At 35.7% G+C, this 23,471-nt stretch overlaps 1 protein-coding gene across 6 annotated transcripts in view; it reads right to left on the reverse strand.

The window, feature by feature from the left end:
* The window catches only part of CDH18 (cadherin 18), an 811,828-nt gene that overhangs the window by 474,878 nt on the left and 313,479 nt on the right, over nt 1-23,471 (reverse strand). For 5 of the 6 annotated variants that reach the window (XM_045847887.1, XM_045847889.1, XM_045847884.1 and 2 more), the window contains one exon: nt 5,739-5,882. The exons of the other annotated variant lie outside the window; for it this stretch is intronic. The gene's annotated coding sequence lies outside the window, so the exon portion shown is untranslated. The remainder of the gene's footprint in view (nt 1-5,738; nt 5,883-23,471) is intronic. 6 annotated transcript variants of the gene reach the window in all.

The following is a 23,471-nucleotide window of genomic DNA, read 5'->3' on the forward strand; positions in this document are numbered from 1 at the left end:
AAAACAGAAACAGATTCATAAATAAAGAGAACAATAAACAAAGATTTCAGAGTGGAGAGAGTTGGGGGGCTGGGTGAAAAAGATGAAGGAATTAAGCAAAACAAACAAACAAACAAACAAAAACTCCTAGACAGATAACAATATGGTGATTACCAGAAGGAAGAAGGGGAATGAGGAAGTAGGAGAGGGTAAAGGGGAATTAAATGGTGATGGAAAGAGACTTGACTTGGGGTGGTGAACACACAACACAATATACAGATGATGTACTATAGGATTGTACACCTGAAACCTATATAATTTAAGGAACCAATGCCACATTAATAAATTCAATAAAAATCAGAAGCAAAAATAATTTAATTTTTTCTAATTAAAGTAAAATGCACAGGCTAAAAAACAAGAGGGAAAAAAGAGGAAAAACAATTTTTAAAAGTAAAGAGATCAAAAATAATTATATTGGAATCCAGGACGAAAGGGGATAAACTATAAAAGACACAATAATTGAAGTAAAAATAGCTGGAACTCTTCAAAACTGTTCAAAGTTATCCAGCCATCAAGCTGTATCTTAGTTACACAGTTCAAATCCTAAGCAATGTAAGAGTTAAGAAAACCACATCTAGGCACATCATATATATGTGAAAAAAAAAAATATATATATATATATTTCTTTGGATTTTCAGAAAAGTCATATTTCTTCAAAAGAACCATAAGATATTTAAAACAAAAAATTGAATACAGACCAAAAATGTCTTTAAATTGCTTAAAGAAAATAACTGACAATATATACTTTTATTTTCAACATAGATTTTTTAATTGTTAAATGGAATATAGATGTTTTTCATAATAAAAGTAGCTATTACTATAAAGAATAAGGGAATTTCTTTGGATCAAGAAAAAGTGTACCAGAAGTAAGTAGAGATATAAAATAATAAATGAAGTGAAAAACATAAATATATATAAAAATAGAAATAAATTTATATTATATAAAACGATCAGACTACAGATGAGGTTAAAATATACAGATAATCAAAAGGCTTGAAAGTCACTAAATAGAATAAGTTGTTTAAATACATCAGTATTTTCTTGAAAATGATATCTATAATAATTGTAAGAATTTATTTATTTTGGTATCTCCAGTTTAACCAGTAGAAATTATTTTTCTTTTACCAAAACTGATCTAATATTGAAATAATAAAAGAACAAGAAATATACTTATTTCAAAAGAATGCAAAAATAGTACAGAAAAAACTTACATAAATCAATGAAACAAACGACATAATATCAAAAAATATAAAGCTTACTATCCTCACTTGAGGACATGTTTTTTAATGTGTAATAAAACACATAAAACCAAAATCAGCAATTACTTTACATGTAAGTGGCATGTATCTATTTATTAAAAATAAATTAATCAGCCCTGGCTGGTGTAGCTCAATGGATTAAGTGCCAAACTGAGAAGCAAATGGTAGCCAGTTTGATTCTAAGTCAAGGCATATGCCTGGGTGTGGGCCTGGTCCCCAGTAGAGAACGTACAAGAGGCAACCACACATGGATGTTTCTCTCCCCTTCTTTTACCCTCTCTTTCCCTCTTTCTAAAATTAAATAAATACAATCTTTTAACAAAAACAATCATAGTTGATAAAAATAAATCAAGCATATGCTGCTTACTAAAGTTGCTTTAAATGTAAGAGGAGCTCTTATGTATTATAGATGGCAGTTCATTTTCAATCTCATGTATGACAGTCATGTTACCAACTTAATATCATTTTTCAATAGTATAAATGGCATATAATAATTTTAAATATTCACATATATACATATGAATATATGCACATATATGTATAAAACTTTTATTGATGACATCCTGGTTCCTTAGTCCTAATTTTAGGACTAAGCTCATAGACTCTTTCTCCTAGATTCTCCAGCATCATTTTTGTTTTAATTTTTGTGTTAATATGTAAGCCTGCAAACTTCCAGATGGATAGTCTATTTTCAAGTTTTATTACACAATTCATCCATTTTCACCAAATAAAAATGGCTTTTATCTTATACATAATTATGTATATTATAATAAATTTCTGGATATTCTATTCTGTTTCATTGCTTTATTTGTGTGATTTTTACCAAGATAGTACACATTTCATTAAGGTGGATTTGTAGAATGTTTCAATAACTAATAAAACAAAACTCCTGATTGACATTCTTCTTTTTAAGTTTTCTGGGTTGTTTTCAAATGCTTATCATTTGACATATATTTAAGATTATCTTGTTTAAAGAAAAAAATGCTGCCCTGGCTGGCGTAGCTCAGTGGATTGAGCGCTGGCTGTGAACCAAAGTGTCGCAGGTTCAATTCCCAGTCAGGGTGCATGCCTGGGTTGGAGGCCATGACCCCCAGCAACTGCACATTGATGTTTCTCTCTCTCTTTCTCCCTCCCTTCCCTCTCTAAAAAATAAATAAATAAAATCTTTTAAAAAATGCTGTTTTAATTCTATTAAAAATGTATATTAAGTTGGGGAGAGACTTTTATGATAGTAAGCTTTATATTTTTTGATACTGCCTAGTTACTTTTCACTTACTCTGATGAAGTGTTTCTTTTTTAAAATTTTTTGTCACATTATATAGTTTTATATGGATTTTATCTCAACTAGTTAACTACAATTTATTTTGTTTCTACGTAAATGAGATGGCATATATGTTTCATTTTCATGTTTAAGTTAAATTATAGTAGATATAAAATTGTTTTATGCAGCTAACACATTAAATTTTTCTATATTCTAAAGTGTTCTATTCGACGTGCATGATAAATCATAATATCTTCAGCAAAATATATTTTCTTTCATTTTGAAATTTTTACATTAAATAATTTATTTTATTTTACTATTCCAATCAGTAGAACTTCAAAGAATGTGCTACACAGTAATGAGATTAACAGGTAGTCTCTTGGTCCCTCATAAAATTTCTCATTTTAATTGTAATGATCTTAGAGTTTAGTATTTTTTTTTAATCCTCACTTGAGGACATGTTTTTTAATAGATTTTAGAGAGAGAGAGAGAGAGAGAGAGAGAGAGAGACAGACAGAGAGAAACAGAGAGAAACATCGATGCGAGGGAGAAATATCAATGGGTCTCCTCTGATATGTGCCCTGACCAGGGATCGAACCCATAAACTTTTGGGGTACATGACAATGCTCCAACCACCTGAGCCACCCAGCCAGGGCAGGGTTGTTTTACTGAGGAAAAATTAAAGGGCATTAAAGGGCATTAATATCCTTGTTACACTTGATATTAAATACCACATATGATTTTTTAAATGATCTTTTTATTCATAAATGATTAGCCACAATATGAATGTTGGCCAACATTATTATACTTTCTTCCATTCTAAAATTCCATCCTATATTTACTCTCTTTTTCTAAAAGACAATATCCTAACTTTGGAAAGCTAGAGTGAAAAATAGCTTCAAAGATAATGGGGACACAGAATATATATTTTGTAGCTAAAACTAAATTTCATCAAATATTTAGAGTGAAACAAAATACAATCAACACTTAGATATGTAGAAAGATGTTAATTATTTGCTAAAATGTTCAGTCTTTATCCAGATGTCTGGCAGCATATAAGAAAACATAACGCTCTGTGAATAAACATAATCTCAATTAGACCAAAATTACATTTTCCTCTGATTTTCAATTTTTTGAAGAGAGAATATAATGACACTTTGGATGATTATAGAGATTAACAATTATGGCTTTGACAGATTTATACAGTGTATTCAATCGTCATTTCAATGCCTATGCCATTTTAATAAAGTCTGACTTAGGTGATAGCAGAACTTTTAACAGTTGTGCCTGTAATTTTGACATGACTCAATGCAAAAACAACACCTACTGAGGGCTTTTTCACTCCTGATAAGAAAGTATTCTTTTAAAATTAATTTTATTTTCAGGAGGGAATTGTTTTTCTATCTATATAAATTGTATACCTACTTGGAAGTACATTAACCTTCATGAAACATTTTTCTAATATCAGGGAAAATGAGGGCCCATAGGAAATTGAGATAGATAAACAGGGCCAGCTGGATATATTTTTCATTTCATCTTCTTACATCTGTAAATAGTTATTTACAAAAGATTTTCCTTCTGGGAATTTATTATTTGTCACCACTCCGTATACTGATTTTAGTAAACAGTTTCCTCATGTGTCGCGTGATGAGTTTTGCTTAAGTGTTTATGTCAGAACATAATTTCATAGCATCTAAAATTAGCCCTAGGCTCTGTACACCTGGTCTACATTTCCTGATTCCTTTTCTACAGTTACTATTCATTCCCCAGCTTTCAAAGTTACTTAATACACTAATATACTTCATGCCCCTCTCACACCACCACAAATACTTGCACCGAGATAAAAAAAGTATGTGTGGATATCTGTCATTTGTCTGTTAGTATGGATTTTATTCCATGCTTTAATACATTTAGATTAGAACTGATTACTTACTTTATTATAATTCTAATTCAGTAAGTATAACTAATATTTATATGATTATGACCATTTATATAAATCTGAGGATGTCTCTGACTATAAAATGGTTGGTATCATTAAAGGATAAAATTCCAGATGTCTGCAACCAATAAGAATTGTTGTCAAGCAATTCAGGAAGGACTCAGAGATAACCGTTTTGTGTAATGTGAAAGATACTCTCATTTAGTAAACCTGGTGGTAATTTGCAAACTTCCAGAGCACCAACAAATTATAATTTTAAAAAGAAATCAATCTATCAGTAAATGTAGGCACCTGCCCCATGCCAGCTTGAAAAGGGCATATGAGACCTTCCTAATTTCCACTGTTGTTATAATCCATAAAGCAACAAACTAGGAAAATCGTAAACTGAAGCCATGAAAACATAGGCCATAAGGACTGTTATGTGTGTGGAATTTCAATCATTGAAAACAAGACTGAGAAGTTTCTGCAGTTCTTATCCCAATGGCCAAACAGGTAAAAACAGCTGAGCTGGTTCAATTTAAGACACAAATGAAGATCAAGGAGGAATAGGCGAGGAGCCAATATGAGGAGAGAAGAGCTGGATTACCAACAGAACAGCTGAACCTCCACTTCGTATTGATAACATTTTACATCAATCTCGTAAATAGGATTAGAAGTTAGTAAAATAGGAAACAGATACAGACCAGCCTTAAAAATTCCCTGAGCACACAAAACCAGTTTAGTCATGCAAGCAAAGCTTAATCAAGCTTCTTGACCTGGGTTAATTTTTGTTTATGCCTCTGGAAATCATAAGAAAAACTTAAATTGCTTCCCAGAACTGATTGCAGGTAACTACTAACCAATTCACTCTGATTTAAGAAAATTCTAATATTGTAAGCAATTACTGTGAAGAATACAGTCATTCACTGCCTCCTTACTATAAGATGCATTAAAACAATATACTCCTCAGCCTCTTTCCGCGTTTTGGTTGAGATGCTCCTGGCTTGCAAATTGTCTTTGTGGTATGTGCCCAATACATTTTACTCATTACTACTTCATGATTCATTGGTTTTACTTCCATTATTTATGAACTTTTGACAAAGTAAACATAAGAACTATGCTGGAATTGTACTCAAGCATTATCTGTAGTGTGTGTGTGTTGATATTTAAGGTGGATGTAAGAACTTGTGGCAATAACTTAAGTATTGAATATGTGCTGTTTTCCCTTGAAGCCCTTGTACTGTGGTTCCCAAGGACTTACCTTTTCCCCCCAACTTCTAAAAGGCTTCTCAGCAAAATCAATGGACGCCTCAACAGAGATTACGGCATCATCACCCACTGGAGTCCAGCAGAAGAAAAGGTAGTGTCTTCTGTGGATTGGTTGGTGATGTGTTGAGCTGAGGGCCTGAGAACCAGAAGGTCTGCAAGTTAGCACGCGTGTGAGACTCATACAGAAACAGGAATACAAGAGGTTTGTGTCAGCAGCAAATGCCCAGCACCTGGATCTAACTGAGGTTGATACTCCTCTGCTGTTTCACTTGATTTACAACTTAATTGCACTCACTTTGGACTCTCTGCAGACACGAATTGGTGGATTTTCAGAGACTAGAAAGTCAAAAATAGAACAAGGGAGGATGGAAGGCCATGGGGAAAGCATTGAGAATGGGAAATGGTTTGTGAACACTTACAGGGGTCAAAATTCTTTAAATGTGCTGAAAGGAGAGATTATATTATAAAACACCTGTGACAAGCATAATAAAAGGGGGCAAGATCAAGAACAGGTTTCTACAAAAAGCACTCACTCATTGGTTCTTACTATAAGATATTCTTAGTCTTGTGGAATACAGCACACATCAGCATAAACCTCTGCTTGTGTCTGAAAACTATCTCACTAACTGTTACCAGGTAATATTTTCAGTCCAAATTCTAGAACCCAGACTGAGCATCCCAGGAACTGGGTTAGAAATGGCCTTTTGAAAGAAATCCCATTTCTGTGTTGCTGAACCATGTGTCCACTCAATACAGACAAGAGCTGGGGCAGCAGCCATTGCCATCCTGTTGGAAAGCAATGGACTGAAACTTGTCTATCATTTTATTCTTCTCTGTTTTTGTAGCAGTTATTCAGTGCTTTTCAAAACTGACAGTTTACCCAAAATACTTTAAAATATGCTCTTGAAAAGTAATTCAGACTCACATATCATTGGCCTAAAGGATTTATAGAAGCAACATTTGTGATTGCATTTTCAAAGAACACACAAAAAAATAAATAGGAAGTAGGTGAAAGAAACTTCAACTGAGGTAATAATAAATATGAGGTTTCCCATATTTTAATGAAGAAGTTATGATAGTAACTATGCACATATGAGCCAAAAGAAAGAAAACTTGGACAAATAAATGTTAACATAATTAAACGTTTCATTGGAGAGGGAAAACTAATTTGAATACAGCTATCTCTGTTTTGGTTCCCAAAGCCTCAGCCTTTATTCTTCTATCTTTGTTCTCCCAGGTGAGTATTTACAACCCTATGCACAAACTGGAATGATCTGCCTCACCTTAAAGTATACAATACTCAGATCTCACTCTTAGATAATGTTCATATATGTATATTCATACAGGTAAGTCTGGAAGTACGATACACACATATACACACCAATGTAGTGTTAATGTTTACTTAAATAAATCTCAATATTTTTATATACATAGTTATAATCTTCCTATAGATACAAGTATCTATATATGAATACAAAGTAAGCATATACAATGTGTGCACATATTAGTAAATGTGGGTTACATACATATGCACACACATGCATATAGATAGATGGATAGAATAAACATAGACCTAAATATAGATGATTTAGGTATATAGATATATTTAAAATCATGTTTCCTGTTAATTTCATGAGGCAAGTTAAATTACATTAACTGCTTGACATAGTCATAATCAATTAAAAATTACCTTCATGGAACAACTGCTATGTATAAACTCCTCTGAGTGTATAATGAGCAAAAATAATATGGGGTATACTGTGTAGGCATGACCCAGAAAACATGAGTGCCAGCCCTGCTCTGTTACCAGTTTTAGTGACACATATTAACATTTCTGGACCGTGATACAAACATTTGTAAAGAAGGATGCAAGGATATACCATTGGTGGGTTTCCAATTGTTGTTTCTTACAATATGACTCCAAATAACTTCCCATTTCTTTCAGAGTAAAAGAAAACAAAAACAGGTGTTTTTAAAATGTTCTAAAGATGCCATGTGTTCTAGGTCCCCGTTACGTTTCTAACTTTACCACCTCTCTCCTTCAGGGGTGCCGTGCACAGTCCTCCCCTGTCCCCAGAGCCATTAACCAGCTGCTCCAATACCTGAGACAAACTCTTCTCAGGTGTTGAGCAGGTCATTGCGAGCGCATGGCACAGTTGACCCCTGGGCTGGACCCTGGCAGTCAGAGGCTCCTCACCTCCCTCCCCTGCCCTTGGAAAGTGGGTTCTGCCCACTATTCCCAATGTGGGAGCCCCTTCAAGGACTCAGCCCTCAGAGAGCAGTATGATATTGAAACCATGTAGACAGTACATGTGATTGAACCCTGTTTAAGGCCTAAATTCTTAGGATTCTGGTATGGAGATCTACTTATCTGAGGCTATCTAAGACTGCCTTATGCTTAAGTACCCCTGCTTATCAATACTGCCGATTTGAAGGGGCCCACCTCTTTCTCCCATCTTTATTTGCCCTCCCTGTGAGAACCAAATTTCACCTAACCCAGAGAACTCCTGAGGGTGGGGACCAATATCAGGCCTCTGAACGGCTTACCTGGGTATTCCAGTAAAATTTCAGCCCCTCCCCTGACACGCACATTGTGCGTGTGCATACACACATGCACTTTACAAAAAAACTAACAGCTTTATTGAGTTTCCTCAAGATTTATCTTCATCTTATTGTTTTGTGATCTGCTTTCCCCATTTGAAGTAACATTTTCAAGGGGAGACTTTTTTTTCATTGTGGTATTTTACATAATATGAAATTTACCATTTAACCATTTCTAAATGTACAATTTAGTGGCATTAAGCATGTATGCATTGTCGCACAACCATCGCCATCAATCTCCCGAACTTTTTTATCATCCCAAACAGAAATTCTGTACTCATTAAATACTAGTTCCACAACTTCCCCTCTCCCCAGCTTCCAGTAACCTTTGTTCTACTTTGTCTCTATGAACTTGCCTACTTTAGGTCCCTCATATTACTGCTATTATGCAATGTTCATACTTTAGTGTCTGGCTTATTTCACCTAGCATAATGTTTTCATGGTGCATGTTGTAGTATTTATCAGCATATTATTTCTTTAAGGCTGAATAATTTTCCATTGTTTGCATATACCACCTTGTGTTGATCCACTTATCTGTTGATGAACATTTGAATGGTTTCCCTCTTATGGCTACTACGAATAATACTTCAATAAACATTGGTGTAAAGGAACCTGTTTGAGTCTGACTTTTATCTGATTAATTTGCTGGTCTACAGGGCTTATAATAATGCCTGGAACAAAATAAGTAAGTGGATGTACTTTTTTTTTCTTCATTTCCCTATTTCTACTCTGTTCTGAGTCCCAGAAGAGAGACATCTATGGATGGCATAACAAAATATCATTGATATGGCGGTTTAAACAACAGAAGCTTATTTTCTTAATGTTCTGAAGGCTGAAAGTCCCAGATCAAGGTGCTGGCAGGCTTAGTATTTTTCTGGGTCCTCTCCATTTGATGTGTAGATGGCTGCCTTTCGGCTGTGTCCTCACATGGTCTTCCTTCTGTGTGTGTCTGTGTCCTACACTCCTCTTCACATAAAGACACCAGTCATATTGGACTAGAATCTGTGCATGCCACCTCATTACATGTTAATAACCATTTTAAAGGCCTGTCTCCAAATACAGACATATTCTGAAAAATTAGGGGTTAAGATTCCAACACAAGAATATTGGTAGGATGCAATTTAGCCTAAAACATCCCCTCCTCCCCATGCTAAAGCAGTCACTGAATCTTCTCAATTCCTTTTTCAAAAACTTTCTCTTAAATGCATAAACTCATCCCTGATCCCCCTCTCGCAATCCAGACCACAATTACCCTTGACTTTAGTCTCCATCTCTAGTACTAACCTCGCCCGGCTGATCCGGATCCCTTAAAAAGCATTTCCCCAGGGCGCTATTCCCTATGAGATTCTGTATGGTTCCTTCTGTTAGTGACTTTCATAAATCCCTGCCTTCTCCCTTTATTACCTTCATCACACATCCCAGTTTTCAGATGATACTCTGGTCTTCTCTGGTTGATAGACTCAGACTGCTAGGGTTTAAAACCACTCAGTAGATATCAAACCTTAAGAAAGTTACTCAAATACTCTGCCTCAGGTTCCTCATTTGTAAAGGAAATTAATCTCAAATGTGAGGGTAAGCAGAATTTTTCACCCTAGGGTATTTGGGGGGGGGGCAGATAGTGATTATTTTAAGTGGGTTTATTTTTAAGAGACAAAAGTTGTAGAAACTCTGACCTTCCTCCAACTGTTTCAAATAATTTTAGATAGAGAACATGCTCCAAGAAAGAAGCTATTGTCACAGGTAACTGTAGTTTGATATCAACTGGTGTGATAGGGAAGAACCTCCCACTGCTTGTCTGATCCAAGTCCTCTCCATGCCCCATTGAAACGAGGCCCAGCAAGAACTTACTTACCAAACATTTGTGTTCCTATCTCCATATGAATTGACTCTCATGGACAGGAACAAACCTTCCTCTACCCTCAAGGTTTTTCTGACTGGTCTAATAATCAAATAGACGTGAGGCAGATTAGTAAGAGAAAATAACTAAATGTAGTCCTTATATACGTATGGGAATATTGCATGCAAGAGAGAGTCAGAGACCCGACAGCAGGAGAGGTTCAGAGATAGAAAGGATTGTGGTATATAAGACATCTGAAGCTAGGGATGAGGTAATGTGCCTCAGGGGCTTCCAAGGGCCATTGCAAGATGATTAGGGCAGAACTTTACTAATGGAAGTTTGCCCTGCCCTATAGAAAAGTCAAAAGAGGTCATCTCTGATGATCTCTTACTATGGACAAAGCCCCTAATTCAGTTCTTCTGGGTAGTTAAAAGGAGGGGCAGATGCTTCTCTTGAACCTGAAGCTAAAATTGCCTTTGTCTCAAAGTAATCTGCATACCACAGAGACATATCTTGGGACGCTGGATCTGAACCTTTCTGCCCTTTGAGTTCCCAACCACCACCTCCCTTCTAAGTACAGATGACAGCATACAAGCCTTAATTGTCTGATCTGTCCTCAGGCCTCAGATTTGTATAGAAACACCCTGTGAAGATATGTAATAAATTTGGGCATTTTCTCCTATTTATCTCCCATGTTTATTTGATTATTAGTCTAGCCACAAGAATTTGAAAGTGGTAGGAGGAAAAATAATTTTTTCCTAGCCCACAAATGTATGTAATGAGAATGAAATTAGATAAACTATACTAATTGTTTAGAACTGTGTCTGGCACTTAGTAAGTTGTGAGTATTAACTGTTATGACTCATTTCATCTTCCACCTACAGCCACAGACTTTATATAAAGTCCAGAAGTGAGTTTGCTGTGCTCACTGATATATCCCTAATACCCTACACAGGGCTTACATGCACGCAATATGTATCCAGTATATATGTTTGTAATGAATAATGACACGGACATAGAACAACTTGGCCTCTTATGATTGGGATTGAAATAATTATTGAAACTAGTCCTAAAAACAACATTGAAGAAAGAGTTCAGGTGTAGATGTTAGAAGTCGACATCTCTTGACTAAAGAGGGTTCCTACAGACAAATGATCTGTGGGAATAGGTATAGTAGCAATATTTAAATGCAAAACAAAACATTCATTTGTAACTCAGCTCTAACAGGCACACTAGCAAGAAGAGCAAGGATTTAAGTATGAAAAAGAGCTGAATTGGTAAAGACTATATATTTGAAACGACCGACTGCAATATCCACCCAATATGAACAGTCAGGTAAGGCTGAAGGAAGAGGTGAGTGCCAGAGCCAAACCAGCAGCCAAAGCAGCTGGCAGACTTGGCAAGTGGCTCCCCACCTGGCAGCTTGTCTGCAGAGGCCCTCAAGCAAGCCAGCTCCCATCCGAGTCCTTCTGTACCGTTTCTAAAGGCTAGGGTGCATAACCACCAACTTCTTCTTATTTCTTAGTATGATAATTTAGAAAGTCACTTTAGTATTTTGATTTTGCAATAACAGATTATTTTCTTGAAGACTTGATTATTCCCTTACTGCTTTGTTCTTTTCTAACTCCAAGAAGTTTTTGGATAACTAAGAAAAAATTGAGAATAAAATAAAGACTTTTGGCTAAGGCTTTTCTTTCTTTCTTTCTTTCTTTCTTTCTTTCTTTCTTTCTTTCTTTCTTTCTTTCTTTCTTCCTTCTTTCTTTCTTTCTCCTTCCTTCCTTCCTTCCTTCCTCCCTCCCTCCCTTCCTCCTTCCTTTAATTTAGAAATTTAAAGTAAGTCTCTCAAAACTAGACACCTGTGTTAGAAGATAAAGCAACATGACAGGATGTCTGAAAGGGAGAAAAATTGCCTCCCCAAAATATGTCTCTGGTAGAAGCTCTGAAAACCAAGTAGAAGTTATCCTTTTATAAGATAAAATTTACAAGAACAATATGCATTGGTTAGGGTGTGTCCCTCTCTGTATCAGGAAGAGAAAGACGAGCAAATCACTGGAGACTTTCATTAATTTCAGAAGGCAGCTGACTTAAATCTTTGTAAAAGTCATGCCTTGTTTACTGTTCATTTCCCGATATCCCTCTGTAACTGGCTGCCACACCCTGCAACACCTTCTTTTGTCTTTAGCTAGAAATGGTATTTAAGGTAACGCCTTCCATCATTTCAGTGAGTTTCTCAGTTTTCCTGGGTATTCTCCATATATGTAAGAGGTATACATATTGTTAAACTTATGTTTTTTTTTATTTTTCTTCTGTCAATCTGCCTTTTTTTCCTGTTAATCTGCTTCATTCAGCCAAGAACCTGGAATGGTAAAGGGAAATAACTTTTTCATCCCTACATTTCTTATTATTGTATAATGGTGAGAGAGAGAGGAAGAGAAAGAGAGAGATCATGACAAGAAGCATTCATGTTACCTGTCAGCAATCAGACTTTCTCCATCTGAGACTGCCATATAGGTGCCTTTGGAAACATAACGAAAGTAATGTCTTCCCCAGCAGTGAAGCTGAGAACTGCCGGGCAGTTTCTCCTCCACGAACCCCACATTTGAATATTTGTCTGCCAAAGTATATAATGTACAAAAATGAGTGCTTGTTTATTTTTTTGTTAACTTTGGATCACCTATAGATACAGAGTTTAAACAGAGCTCCCACTTAACAAGATCTACCAAATTATAAGAATGTGTGCTTTTAACTAATCAGCTCATGCTTTCATAATTAATCCATTTTAGTGACACTTTTGGAAACGTAAAATATTTTTTGAGGATTACTTCAATGACCCTTAGGGTTTTGTGTCTGGATATAAAACATAAGACCAATTACTTCTACTAATATTATTTCAACTTCACATTCAAGGTAGTGGTGGAATAATAAAAAGAATTGAGAATCTGGAACACTGACAATGCATTTGCACTTTTCTCTAATGAAATCTATTTATTCATAGCAGAGAAAAAAAGATGTATAAAGAAAATTATGTTCTTTGGAAGATAATACTAAATTGCATGTACTTTTGTCTTCTATTTTTCTTTTTTTTGTTGTTGTTATACTTTGATTTTAATGGTGTGCTGGGCAGGCCACTACAACATGTGATACTTTGGCATATTAATGCAATTTTTTCTTGTTTCAATACAGTTGTCCCAATTTTTCCCCCATTTTCTTCCCTGCCCTCCCAACCCCTCGCCCTCCGCTCCCACAGCCAGTCCCCATCCTGTTGTACATGTCCATGAGTCCTTTATACACATGTTCCTTGACTAGGCCCTTCCCCTTCTTTACCCCTTTATCCCTCTCCCCCCTCCTCTCTGGTCACTGTTTGTTCCTTGTTTCCATGCCTCTGATTCTATTTTGCTGTTTTTTTGTTTTGTTCTTTAGGTTCCACTTATAGGTGAGATCATATGATATTTGTCTTTCCCTACCTAGCTTATTTCACTTAACATACTACTCTCCAGTTCCACCCCTGCTGTTATAAAAGGTAGAAGTTCACTTTTTCTCCCTGCTGCATAGAATTCCATTGTAAATGGGAATTTACATTATGTAAATGTACCACAGTTTTTTGATCCACTCGTCTACTGATGAGCATTTAGGCTATTTCTAGCACTTGGCTATTTTAAATAATGCTGCTATGAACATAAGGATGCATAAGTTCTTTTGCATTGGTGTTTCAGGATTCTTAAGGTATAATCCCAACAGTGGAATCACCGGATCAAAGACCGTTCCATTGTTAGTTTTTTGAGGAAACTCCATACTATTTCCCACAGGGCTGTGCCATTTGCCTTCCCACCGACAATGCATGAGGGTTCCCTTTTCTCCACAACCTCCACAGCACTTTTTGTTTGTTGATTTGCTAATGATGGCTATTCAAACTGGTGTGAAATGGCATCACATTGTGGTTTTAATTTGCAGTTGTCTGATGGCTAGTGATGCTGAGCATCCTTTCATATGTCTCTGGTCCCTCTGTATGTCCCCCTTGGAGAGGTGTCTGTTCAGGTTCCTTGCCCATTTTTTAATTAGATTATTTGCCTTCCTGATATAGAGCCTATGAGTTTGTTATATATTTTGGAGATCAAACCCTTATCCAATGCATCATTGGCAAATATGTTTTCCCATACAGTTGGTTCCCTTTTCATTTTCTTGATGTTTTCTTTAATCATGTAGAAGCTTTTTTAATTTTATGTAGTCCCATTTATTTATTCTTCCCTTTATTTCCCTTGCCGAAGGAGATACATCCATATATTTTTATTTAAGTTGTTTAAGAAACAGTTTGTGCAAAGAGGACACTCTGACCCTCTTCTCTGTCACCCTGAAAACAGACAATAAATATTTCATGTGAATGGTAACCTCCCTGAACTGAGAGGTAGAGGGGCATCCTTATTGCCAGATATGGGGAATTCAGGACAGAAAAGGGTGTGTAAACAAACTCTGTTTAGTTCTTTCACTAATTAGTAGCCATGTCTAAGTATCTTTGTCATGATAGTTTTTCACAAATATATTATTTATTTATGTAATACATTATAAAAGCTGCCTGTTTTAGTCACTTTGAGTAGTCTCATATTTCTATCTTATTAATCTGACATGTCAATTTAATTAACCAGCTAAAATAACCAGGAGGGGTAAGTAAAAATTTCCCCTACCAGACAATGTCTCATAATTTAGGATAAGAATATCACTGTTTATATTAATTAGCAATTAGCAATTTGATTAGGTCAGTCTTTTGTTGTTGTTGTTGTTGTTGTTTTATTTTATTTTACTTTATTTTAATTGTTGTCCAAGTACAGTTTTCTGCCCTTTACTCCCATCCCAGCCCACCTCCCCAGCCCTCCTCACCTCCCTCCCATCTCCACCCCCACTTGTTATTGTCCATGTGTCCTTTATACTAGTTCCTTCAAACCCTTCCTCCCTTCTCTTGAAATTCCCTCCCCTCTCCCCTCTTGTCACTGTCAACCTGTTCTCAGTTTCAGTGTCTTTGGTTATATTTTGCTTGTTTGTTTGTTTTGTTGATTAGATTCCTCTTAAAGGTGAGATCATTTGGTATTTGTCTTTTACCACCTGGTTTATTTCGTTTAGCATACTGCTTTCCAGTTCCATCCATGCTGTCACAAAGGGTAGGAGCTCCTTTCTTTCTGCTGCATAGAATTCCATTGTGTAAATGTACCATAGTTTTTTGATCCATTCATTTACTGATGGGCACCTAGGTTGCTTCCAGCACTTGGTTATTATAAATTGTGCTGCTAGGAACATTAGGTCAATCTTTTAAAATATCTTTTTTAGTCATTTCTTCTAACTGCTCAAATACTAGTAAAATGGTTAATATTCAAGTAGGAATATTATTACATAATTATAGTTTCTATAATAGTAATTTTTCAATTCCTTATATTGTGCTGATCCAGGAATACCATTTTTCCTTCCTGAAGAAAAGAAGGGAACAAGCAAAGCAGAGCTAATTTCTTACTCTTGTATATGAGATTTCCTTTTCTTAAGTGCACATTCTGCCATGAAACAAAGTTTCTGAGGGACTCCTACCTAATGTATAAGCACTTAAAAAATAGAAACAGGATCAGTAGATCCATTTACTCAACAACACTTTTGCCTTTATTTGAATGGAACTAGGTTGATGTGTACCAGTGTAGTTTTCTTTTCCTGAGAACAGAAAATCCCATTTCCAACCCCTTCCAGAGTTAGAATGGGCTGGGCAAAGCAATGTGAACAGAAGAGATATGTAATTCCTCTAATCCTGACCCTTAAAATCATTTGGTACACTCTGTGCCTATTCAAATGCTGAAAGCAGAGAAGTCCAGGATCAAGAAAGTGGCCAACAAAGGAAGCCTGGATGCTTGAGTCACCCCTTGGAGAAGAGGTGTTGAGAAGCCAGGTTTGTGTACACCACCATCGAAGGTGAGCAAGGAATGCATTTAAAATGGAGTAAGCCACAAAGATATGGGGATTCACTTTTTTAACAGCTAGTGAGAATTCTTCTAATTAATAAAGAACCTACTATGGGCCACCAACTTTTTAAAGAACTTTATAACCACACATGACAAAAAATTATAAGATAATTACCAAATGCACAGAAATATCAATTGAATATCTGAACCTGAATTATATAGTGCTCCTTGCACTTTATAAAATAAAAATGCAGCCATTATAATAATCAGCAGATTAATAAGACAGGATTCTGTTTCTCTATTATCACTAGCAGTACAGATCATAGTTAATAGAATAACAGTTATTTCTTACTTTACAGTGTAAAGCCAGAGATGATGACCTGGGGTTGTATGAAAAGTTATTAACTATACTGACTTCTTTGTCTGACAAGTAAGGGTTTCAGCTATGCATTAGGGTCCCAGAAATCATCTTAGCTAAGGAAATATATTTTACATTAAATATATACTTAAAAATTTAATAGATGTAAAAACTTTATAATCCTTCTTTTTTTAAAAAAGATTTTATTTTTAGAAACAGGAGGAGGGAGAAAGAGAGGGAGAGAAACATTGGTATGTGAGAGATACATCAGTTGGTTGCCTCTCTCATGACCCAACCTGCAACCCAGTCATGTGCCCTGACTGGGAATTGAACCAGTGACCCTTCAGTTCACAGGCCAGCACTCAATCTACTGAGCCACACCAGCCAGGACTTAAACTTTCATATTGACTATAACTTCACCTAACTGTATTTTCTCTTAAGGCATGGCACCATTCACTGGCATAGTAATATATGGTCAAACACTGTCACATAATTCATCAAATATATGAAGAATTTTGCTATATATAGGAAAAGTATAATGATAGACATTGGTAAATACATATGCATAATTCAATTATATTGTTGTTAATACTAAAAAAAGATTATCACTCATAAAAATTTAAATGATTTATATATTCTCTCTTCCAACATGTACATACCCCTTTGGTGTTGGCTGAAACTTTATTTTATCTTTAAAAATTTTTTTTATTGTTATTCTATTACAGTTGTTCTGATTTTTCCACTTTTGCCCTTCTCCACCCTGGAAAATGTTAGCTGAAATTTTAATAAGGTAAAATTGTATTTGTGCAAGAATTTCAAACTTAACTGGGGAGCAGGTACTGTAAATATTATTTGTAACACCATTTAAAATTTTGCCCTGAGACTGAGACCCTGAGAATGTGTTCAGCTCTATTGATTTCTTTTTTCATTAAAATTCTCATGAAAATCAAACTACTTTGTCTTGAAATAAGACACCATACAATCACTGGGGACTTCTTTCTTCTCTGTTCTTGAAGAACTCATTCTTTTGGTCTAAGAAGAAAGGTGAACACAAATGTTACTAATATGCTACTGATATTTTAACAAAGTTTTCATTTTAGTCAATAGTAATATCTTTCAAAGATCTTTATTTTGAGAAATACTGAGTGAAAATTCACCATATTGGATCGTTTAGAAGATAAACTCCTGGCATCTGTTCTCAGCTTTAGAATTCCACAGCATTCCCATTTATTGACAGAGGAATTACACGCATTCGTCCTAAGCTGGGACCTTCTTATTCTCAGTCAGCACACGAATCCTTAGTATTTTTCTTCTTTTTCTCTGTCTAAGGAAACTATGCTTTCAGTTTACAACTTTACTTATAGTATTTTGTATTCCAAGAATGCAGTATTTCTCTTCTGGTCCCAAACAAAAACAAAAACCACTTCACAATTCTGTCTCTGGCAGACTGATTGCACTCTGATTGATGCCAAGGGTCTGGTTTCAGAATTTAGCTGGGATACAAAAGGCATGGCAATAAAATAATGAAAATGATTTTCTTATATAGCTCTTGATCAGAGTATTTCAAAAAAGGCATTTCAAAAATGTTATTAGCAGTTGCAACCCCATGAGATAGCTAGGAAATAATAAGGTCAGTGCAAAAGGTTTCTTGAAGATTTCTTATAAAAATAGTAAGAGAGAGAAGAACTTGAGTAAGAATATCAATGATTATAACATTTATTTTGAGGAAAGTATTGAAGAGAGTAACCTAGAAGAGCCAGTGCAGAAGGAAGTTTTAAGATCATGTAGAAAAAGGAGATCCAGGGAAACAGGGAGATATTTATGAAGAACAGAGTTAATGAGAAAAACTGTCAGGAAAACAAAAAAGAGAGAGATCTTTTTTAAAAAGTTTTCTGGAAATTTTCCTGTGTTTTTTTTTAATGTAATCTCTTTATTCTTTTCCCTAGTATTCTATGGTTAAGATCCATATTATTATTGATGGCAGCTTAGAATTACATTGCTTCATATTGGTTTGTTGTTGCTTCTCATTTTTATTGTTTTAGGGGCATCTGTGTGCTATTCTTACTTCTAAGTAGAGAGCTCTTTGCTCAAGGTGACCTAGGCATATTCAGAATAGCCAACTAACTTATTAAATCAAGAGGAGTAGAAATTGCAGCAGCCATTCAGACACATAATATTTACCTAAAATGTAACCTGCAAGTATCATTAGAAATAGGAATATCATCCTAATTTGTACCTTGAGGCAAGCAATATAATACTCCTGTGGTGCCATTAACCAACTTTTTCTCTCCTTGCTCTTACCCTAACCCGTTATCAACATATAATTTGAAGAACAAAGAAAAACCACGAGAAGATCATTGCTAAATACTCGTGCAATTAGAGTTTCAGACAAAGGTAAAGACAGAGAAATCTTCTACTAAAAAAGAGGGCCTTAATGAAAATGCATTCAGGAGCAATTTAAACACAACATTAAGAACAGAGATCCTTAGGTGCTTGAATTTGGCAGGGAACAAGGCAGACCAAGTTGTATATTCCTGGAACCTTTCTTCCAGTTACAGGAATTATAAACAGTAAACACATGCACAGATGAATGTCTTACAAGGTGGAAGACCCTATGGGTGTAAAGAGGTTAGATACTGGGCAGAGTGACAATGGAGTTAGTAAGAAATTTAGACAACTGGAAGGAATGAGGAAGGGAACCCTGCCGGCATATAGGTCACTTCAGACAGAATTAATAACAAGAGGTAGGAATGTTCTAAGAACATCAAGAAGTACAGGGTAGTTGGGAAAGAGGGAAAAAGGGGAAGCCCATGCAAGGTGAGGAAAGTGAAGCAGAGAAAGGAGACCAAGGTCTTGTGCACTAGACTCAGGACTTTCACACTTAATCACCTTCAGGGTTTTAGAGAAGAAAGAAATGATATGGGTTAAGCATTAGAAGGATAGTTCTGACTACAATGGCCTGGAGGAGCACAAGTTGGAAGGAGATGAGGTAGCTATTGTAAAGTCAAGTTGAGGGATGAAGGTGGTTTAGACTACTTGAAGAGAAAGTACATATTCTGATTTCAGAGCATACAGTGTTTGCTGATGGACTGGCCAAGACAGTGTGAGAGAAAGAGATAACTCACATACAACACCAGGCTTTTCAGCATGAATAACGGGAGTGAAACTATTGCCACTTGCTGAGAAGGAAAACAATTGAAACAGAAGCAAGTTGTACGTGCTTAGAGTGGTGTGTGTGTGAGAGTGTGTGTGTTCACATTTGTGCAGGGAAGCCAGTTTACATTTGAAATCCTTATCAGACAACCTATCAGAGGGTCTTGGTGGGATATTACATGAGTCTAGTTTTGTAAAAGAGAATTTGATATTAGCATAAAGAAGGTATATAAATCAATCATGTCTGTATGAGAGCACTAAAAATGGTGAAAGAATGAGACAAATTCAGAATCCTGACCATGAATTATATAATGTTCATATTTGAGAAAATGAGAAAAAATTTACTTGAAAGCAATTGAGAAGAAATTACTAATGTACCTGAGGACACCAAGAATGGGTTATGTTCTAAAATCAAGGGAAGGTCCAAAAAAATGAAGCAACTTTTTTTTTAGGAACATAAAATATTTTTAAATGCCATGGATTTGGCCTAAAAATATTCAATAATTATTCTGCTGAGAGGAGAAAAAGTTTATATTAACAGATAACATATCACTCCTTATGTGAGTAAATTCTAAGTTATACAAAAGCACATTTGGGTCCCCGATGGAAGGCTGTGTCAGCCCTTAGTGAATTCAGGAGCGAACCAGCAGCCAGCACTAAGACAGAGAAGTAGGTATCCCGCGGCTTCCACAGCCTCCCTCTCTTCCTCCTGCTGCACATGTAGAGTATCAGGATCCTCCCCCAACCTTAGAACCTGCTAGAACCTAAAAATATGCAAAATCCATCAATGTTTTGAGGGAAAATTTTCAAGCAGAGGAGAAGGGCAGGGCTATGCTGCATACTGGGAAATGGATGGGTCCCTAAAGAAGAAGGCTATAGAATCTCATCCATGAAAAGAAAATGAAGAGTATTGGAGTCAAAAGAGTTTCAAGGAATCATTCTTGTGTTACACAATGTACAGCGATGTAAACATTGAGACTGTACTCTTTAAATCTCCATTGATGCTTACGTTGGTTCAGAAAAGAAAAAGAAAAAAAAATATGGTGCCGAATTAAGTGGTTGAATCCTATTCATATTATGACCAAACATTGCTTATTCCCTGCTAGATTCTTTAGGAAGAAGAATTAGGAGAAAGAAAAGAAGTGTTGGAAGTACTGGAAGTCTGTGGGGGGAACTTCTCCCATTATTCCCATCCTTTCCCAGTACTGACTCCAACAAGTAGTATTATTTCTGTCTTACAGGAAAAGAAAATACTGGGTTCTGCCTCACAGATCACTAAAGATATATTTTCATAAATTGTGGGCAGCCCTAAGAGTAGGCATTATTTTTAATGCACCCACTCAATTCTTCCAGAAATGTCTGGATGTACAGAAGTCTTCATCTCCCATGTCTTTCTGCACCACAGTTAAACTGTTATTTTTAAGAGGAGTTATGAAACCAAAACCCCAAAGAAAGAAAAACACTTTACATTTTTGCTAATAACAGCACAATTCATGATTTTTAATTCTATCTCTCTAAGTTACTTCTCTAATATCCCAGGAAATTAATGATTAACTAAAACTTATCATAAATGTAGCAGAAATATGAACTGTGCATTCATCATGGCATAACAAATGGAAGAAGATAGGATGATGTCTCCAGTTTTGTTAAGGCCACAGATAGAAACTGGCATCTAATAGAAGGGATAAGCTCTTTCTTTCTTTCTTTCTTTCTTCCTTCCTTTCTTTCTTTCTGTTACAGATCTGGAAAACCATATTTGGCAGGGCAAAGGACTTTTCCAGAAAGTTCTACCTGTGTATAACAATACAAAAAGGAAAACTATGTTTAACCATTCTTAAGTTGTACCTAAAAATAAAACTTTTTAAACAATCCTAGATTTTCCTAGAACATTTTTACTTGTAGAAAAAAAAAATAGTGCTTAGTTTCTTAGCATGGTACCCATGAGAGGTATTTGGTTTGATTTTTTCAATTTTATCACCTAATCGGATGTGTTTTATAGTTGTTTATATGTACAATTATATAATATTAAACCATAACTAACAACTATTTTATACTCATATCTATCTCTATAGTCATTAGTTCATAGTTCTTCTAAATAGGTCTGCAAATTAAAAGCTAGGTAATCTGATCTGACCTCATTCTAGAAAAAATATTTTGTATTAATAAACACTACATACCAAGAAAAATGAAATATAACTAATTTCTCTTCAGTTATTTCAGAAAAGCAGCTTTACTAAAAAGTTAAAGGTTAAAAATGTTTTTTCTTAAGAGATTTTATTAAGATTATTTGTTTATTTATGACAGTCAGATCTGAACTTTATAATACAGTATTGGTTTAAATCTAGTGGAGGTAATGTGAGTGCACAGATTCTAAAATGAAGGTATATTAAGCAATAGTAAGATGCATTTTTATAACCACCTTCAGGTTATAAACAACATTTACCACACGATAAAAATACATTGACTTAGAAGCAGTGAATGCAAATTAAAATGGGAGAGATTTTAGAAATATAGTGAACAGAATTGTAAGATTGATGCTATTAAGAATTTTAAAATGTTTCTAATTTCTTTTGATTAACTGGTGATTATGCTCTGGAATATATATCCCAAAACAGTTTAAGGGCTTTTATAAAATACATTGAGGTAGATTTGGTTTAATATTTAAGGTAAAAATATTTAAGACAAAAGTATTTCAATCTCTTTAAACAAGTAACTGGAGCAATCACCATTTTTCCCTACTGCATTTGGTTTTTAATTTGCTATTTAAGTAACAGTTTTAGTATAGGTAGCTAGATATTAATAAAGGAAGAGAGTAAAAGGAATCAGATATTAAAAATCCTAATCTACTAGGAAGCTACATCTTTAGATACTCCCCGGGGGATCACAACTGCCTCCCCAAAGGGGGTTAACACCTCTCCCTCCCCTGAGTAGGGAGAAAGGAACAGCTTTCTAATTTCCCCAGAGTACAACACGCCCACTCACCCAGATCATGGGTGGAGAGAAATACCACCATAAAGGGGAGGTAAGCACATGTGCAGCAAAATCCAAATGGAAACTGTAGAAGCCTGTCATTTTAATGTGGGAGAAAGATAGGACTGCATAAAAGACACAGAACACTGGAAGATTTAGGAAATGGATTGATTAGGGTGAGGAACCAGCACTACCCCAGGAAGGATTAGGAAATATTGATTAGTTATTTTGAAAAAGTGCCTAGTCCTTCCCAAGACTGAGATGATGTAATCAGCTTAACACAGGGGTTGTCTGTCTTTCTTTCTCCCTCTCTCTCTCCTCCACCATTTGTTTGAGCATTCCCCGTGTCCACAGCAGCCATGCGGTCTTCACAGCTGTGCAGACACCGAGCCTGAGCCTGGTGAAAAAGGCTGAACTGGAGGAGGCTTTCACATGGACTGAATGGTGGCACAGAGTTTCCGGACACTGGCCCTGTTTCTGGGCATGGTTAAGGCAAGGATGGGCTTTGAACATGGTGGGACGGGCAGAGATAATCCATTGGGAAGCTGGGCACACCCATTTACTTTAACCCCAATAAACCCTACCACTAGACCTCATCCTCCCATGTGGGTCCCCGGAAATGTTTTTCTTCCAGCAGCACCTGGACTCCATTTCCACCAGCAACAAAGGAAACATAAATTTTACTCCTCTGATGTTAAATTTAAGGCCACAGGGTGTGTGTGTGTGTGGGGGGGGTGTTTATGGGTTTATGTTAATACCACCACTGCTAATTCCTCTGTAATGCTACTTCATTATATTATGCAAATAATTCCCAGAATGGATCAACATATTAAGAATTTGAAAAAGATGATTGCCACCTGTATGCGGTGGTATGTC

This window comes from Phyllostomus hastatus, unplaced genomic scaffold (assembly GCF_019186645.2).
Source record: "Phyllostomus hastatus isolate PE091 unplaced genomic scaffold, TTU_PhHast_1.1 phas_contig_58, whole genome shotgun sequence".
Classification (NCBI taxonomy): Eukaryota; Metazoa; Chordata; class Mammalia; order Chiroptera; family Phyllostomidae; genus Phyllostomus; species Phyllostomus hastatus.